The following is a 5537-nucleotide window of genomic DNA, read 5'->3' on the forward strand; positions in this document are numbered from 1 at the left end:
TTGATTCAAGTTTCTTTTACCTGCCTTAAGAACAAATTATTGTTTAAAAATAACAATCTGATCACATGCTGGATAAATAAATTATCACGACGTATGAATCACGCTTCTCTCTTTAAATAAATATATAAACATTAGATTATATTGAGGAACTGGTGGATAGAATTAGACAGAATTTGTATAAAATATACCAATACTTTATTTTCAATCGACTATGCGCCGTACAACGCACAAGATATATACAAAGATGTTGCGGAGCATTAAGATAGTACAAAGTTGCAGCTATCATTAAAATTATTTTACATGCTAACTTTAAAAGTAATGGATAAGTGTTCTTTCGTGGGTTAAAACTATAAAGTCGGTATGTGGATTTAAAAAAAAAAAACGAAGTACGTGCGACCTGAGGTATATAACGTGGTACTCTATTGCTCTTGCCAAAAAATGTCCATGCTTGTTTAATCGTTGTTGCTACTTCTCCTAAGAGGTCCGAGGATTTCAGCCTGTCTAAAATTAACATTCTTCGTATCTACAAGCTGCTACAAAAAAATCGACAAAACATTCCAAGTGACTGGTGAAAACACAGAAGAAGAAAATAGATTTCTGAATGTAACTCTTAAACTGAAAATATTTTACAAATATACATATTTCATTACGCACCTTGCTATATCGCTAGCAATAGATTTCTGACTACCAAGGGAAAACTTATCATCGGCCAATGAAATAAATGAAAATGAATCTAGCTTTACCCTACAATTGTAACAATGGTAACAGGCTGATTAAATGCAAAATAAAATACAGATTTTTGTAGTCGAAGAAAATTTCCATTCCTTGCATCAGTGTTTGACTGTAGTGCATGTGTGGTCTACGAAATATGCCACCACGTTAATTGGTTATTCCGGCAGTAAACTCGTGTATATTTTCAGTAACGAAAACGAAATTATACATCCGCCTTGCGGCATGAAACAGTCGATGATACGTATACATGGTATAATCTTTTAGAATGTTAAAACGAGCAGAGAATAGGGTATGGAACGAGGGTGAAGAGAAAAAAGAAAAGGAGAGAGAAAGACAGAGAGAGAGAGAGAGAGAGAGAGACTTAGGTACAGGCTTCCTTTGGCCAGAGCGGAAGTAAAGATGGAAGGAAGGATTGAAAGATGAAAAATCGTCGACTGCACCTGCAGCAAGTACTCGCGGTCTTTGACGACCTTGAGTGAGAAACGTGCGCTTAACAACTAACATTACGCTGGGCAGCAAGTCTCGGATAAAAAAATGACGCTGCACGTGTATCGTAATATTAATGAAAACATGATATAATATAATAATAATAATTAATATATATATATATGCATATATATATATATATATATATATATAATAACAGAGCGAGACGCGTTGCAGGAACAGGTTCGACCCGTCAGAGAACCGTCGCTTCCCGCACGATCGGTTTTTCTCTAAATCATCGACAAGCGCATCTTCTTTTCCACTCTTTCTCGCTTTTCTCCTCGAAGCTTTCTCTCTCTCTCTCTCTCTCTCTCTCTCTCTCTCTCTCTCTCTCTCTCTCTCTCTCTCTCTCTCTCTCTCTCTCTCTCTCTCCCACTCTCTCTATCTCTCACACACACATACACATACATTCCCGTTTACTAGTATTAACCAAGGTACATCATCGTTACATCAGCGTATAATCTATGGATAAAATGACCAGCTTGAACCCTCGAGAGACGTCTTCTGCAAAGAACAGAAATACCAACGAACCGTATATATAGCTATATTGATACGACTCGACCGTTCGCACTCTAAAATCCACCGCTGCGCACTCTCAATGTCATAAAAATAATAACGCTACAACGGTGCGAATGACACGCACGCTTATATCAAAACTAATCCTGCTAACTCGTACAGCGATAAATCTGCCTTAGGAATTTTAGACATTGCATATAATACGAAGAGTGTTTCAATAATGCTATACATTATACTCGTAACAAATTGGAGTGAGAAACAATTGAGCGATTTCGCTCGTTGGTACGTTTACAATGATTAATGTCGAGCGACGTTCTATAACAATTGAATGGATCGTTACACTCGTAGTATATAAACGGTTGTAATTTTTACATCGGAGAAAATACGCAGATTTCTGTTCCTTCGTCTCGAATGGGTTGTGGAGGTATTCGCGGAAAAGTACAAATCGAATGCATCGACGCAGCGTACATTATTGATAAAAAACAGAAAAGATCGGTTGTTCGTGTCTTCTCATACAGTTTTATATTAATCGCTTTCTACATTGTACTACGATTTGGTTAATGACAGTTTTTACGTACTAACTAGTTCGTTTTGTGGCACTGGGCAGCACACCTGTACACTCTTTTTTCTTCAACCCTTTTAAGTACTTTCTCGTTTTCTTGCATTCATCGATAATACTCTCTCTCTCTCTCTCTCTCTCTTGCCCAGTCGTTATCTCGCATGTTCAAATTTTCCTCGCACGCGGCACCTTGGCCAGTCTTCCTGAACAAAGAGCCATATTTCAACGATGGCTCCATCCATGATTCATTTTCACATTTCATTCGCCGATTCTGTACAATATTTTTCAATATCGCTAGCTACTTTTCGTTTACAAATATGCCTACATGGTACACGAACAATCTCAAAGAGACAAAGGTGCATTTATCGAATGAATCGGATGAATTCCACAAGTAGAAAATGAGCGCATGAACTTTGGCTCCGCGAACGTTCTTCTTCCACTTCCTTTTTTATCGCCGATGAATTTTATCGCGCAGGCCACGTTTCGCTCTCAGTTTCCCCTATCTTACACTTCTTACAGTTACGCGTTTAAACGATACGTTTATCTGGTACCTCCATACCAATTTATTTACAGCCGCGGTACGAAAGAGACAGAAACTGGCAGAGAGGGGAGAAAATTTGGAAAACAAAAGAAAATATCAGGCGCGGGTGTGGCAGGTCGCGTCGAATCATGCGTCGACTTGAAAAAGAACAAAACATAAATCTTAGATTTTTTTCTGCTCCGTTCTGCCATTATGGTCGTACTCTCTCTCTCTCTCTCTCTCTCTCTCTCTCTTTCTCTCTCTTTCTCTCACTCACTCACTCACTCACTCACTCACTCACTCACTCACTCTCTCTCTCTCTCTCTCTCTCTCTCTCTCTCTCTTTTCTTTCTTTCTCGCACGCGAAACTTATTCAATAAAAGAAAGAAAAGTAAAAACAAAACAGACGCTTGTTTCGCTGCAAAACAACGCACTCCCATACACCATACATATACACACATTCACACACATATACAGTTTTACTCGTACAATTTTATTACATCGGGATCGTCTGGGTCGCTCTTAGGAACCGCGTGGAATAAGCAGAGAGACTCAGAGCTAAATCCTCGAAAAGACCTTAACGCATTTGGACAGGCACTAGTGCCTCGTTATAAAAAGAACCTAACTAAATCTTCAACTTCTGCTCTATCACACCACTACTTAAGCAGTGTTACATTTACATAGTATAGCGAGTAAACCAACCAATCAAAATTGGAAATTAAAACTACAATTAATGCAATTTCGAATTCAGATTGATCGCTCTTCTCACTGACAAAGTTTAATCGCTCGAGTAGCTTCTCTCTCTTCATGCTCTCATTCGCAGTTGCGGACGCACTCATTCAGAACAATTTGTTTATTCTTATATGTATACCTATGTACAAAACGCTAAGTGACTCGATATGACTATATGAATTTTTTTTTACCTTCGCAAGGACTCACCAGCGAAGGTTTTTCCCCTTTGCTCACGCTCGACACTCTCGAGAGCCTGCGCGGTTTACCTTCCCCATCTCAGCTAAAAATTAAGTGTTACTCTTAACGAAATAATGCGTAAAGCGTATTGCATTGCCTTCCCCCACAGCACGCGGATACACGATTTTCTTCGTGGACTGTGACGCCAAGTCCATTGGATCTGGACGATGTTCTTGACGATTTTCTATACTCTATTTACCCCGCAGATATACATCCTGTTGGTCGAAAAACAACATAAATCGCAACAGAACTCGTGCTTTAACTAAGAAAATCTTTCATTTGGCTTCGAATGATCAAGGATCGCAGTTTGGAGAATTTGGCGGTTGAACGGTCATCCTGGGACTCTTCGGTGTGTCGTCCCATGTCCAAACTCTTCTTCGGATCTCTTCGCTAGTTTGGATCTCTACGTCCTGGGGTCTGCAGGTTCGACAGATCCCCTAAATAAAGGCGCGCTAATATCACGTGACTCGCATAATTCCTGCGTCCAACCTCCTAGACGATCCTTTCTTGCCCCGTGGAGATTCCGAGGTCCTTCGAGTTTTCTTCGTGTATTTCGGCAAGATCGCGTGTGACTCTTCCAATCTTCGTATACACGTTGGTCAGTCTCACCGGAACTACCTGACCATCGCTCATCCTCTAAGGGAGCTTCTTCCAGTTTCGAACCTAGCAGGGTTCCATGTTCTCTCCTCGTCCAATCACCGTTCTTCGCTCTTCAAGTTTGGTGACTCTTCGGGTCCTTCGCTCTTCGATCCAGGACTCGATTTTTCCTATCCAGCTATCGTTCGTCGGTTTTTTATTTCAGCAAATCCGTTTCCTCTTCGCCGCAAGGTTACCGTTCCTCGCAAGCCACGTGTACTGGTTCGTCATCTTCGTTGATGTCTGCAAATCGTTCTTCGACGAGTCAACGGCTCTGAACCGAAACACGAAGATCTTCCAGAGGCTCATCGCACGTTGACCTTGTTCTTTCTACATCCTTGAACCTAGTACGGATCCATTCCCTCCTTATCCAGCAATCGTTCCTCGGTTTTAAATTCTAGCAAATCTTTGTCCTCATCACTGCCACTCAACCGTTCCTCGCATACCAGTTGTACTGGTTCATCTTCTTCGTCGCTCTCTGCAAATCGTTCCTCAGCATTCAACGGGTCTGAGTCAAAACAAAGAAAATTTTCTTCCTGAGGTTCATCGCACTTTGACTCTTCTCCTTCGACATTCCCAAAACTTTCGCTCAACCTCTCGTCGCATACCAATTGTACTGGTCCATCTTCTTCGTCGCTCTCTGCAAATCGTTCTTCAGCAGACAACAAATCAGAACCAAAATAAAGAAAATCTTCCAGAGGCTCATCGCACTTTGACTCTTCTCTTTCGACGTTCCCAAAACTTTCGTTCAACCTCTCATCGCATACCAATTGTACTGGTCCATCTTCTTCGTCGCTCTCTGCAAATAGTTCTTCAGCAGTCAACAGCTCCGAACCAAAACAATTAAAATCTTCCAGAGGCTCATCGCACTTTAACTCTTTTTTCTCAATATTTCCTAAACTCTCCTTCAACCCCTTCTCGCAAGTACACGAAACCTCCTTATCGTTCTCCAATGATTCCTCCTCAGACTTGGATGTTGCAGACTCGGTTTCGAGGTCGTTTTTAGGTTCCTCCGCCTCCACTCTTAATTTCGCAGAGAGTTTTAAAACCGTCGTTAGATTTGTGCGAATGTTCGTAGCTCCTTGAACGTTAAGGATCGTGGATTCTGGGATTGCAGGC

The sequence above is a fragment of the Prorops nasuta genome, unplaced genomic scaffold (genome assembly GCF_024137725.1).
Source record: "Prorops nasuta isolate Cenicafe-Biocafe unplaced genomic scaffold, Cenicafe_Pnas_1.2 PNAS00011, whole genome shotgun sequence".
Taxonomy (NCBI): Eukaryota; Metazoa; Arthropoda; class Insecta; order Hymenoptera; family Bethylidae; genus Prorops; species Prorops nasuta.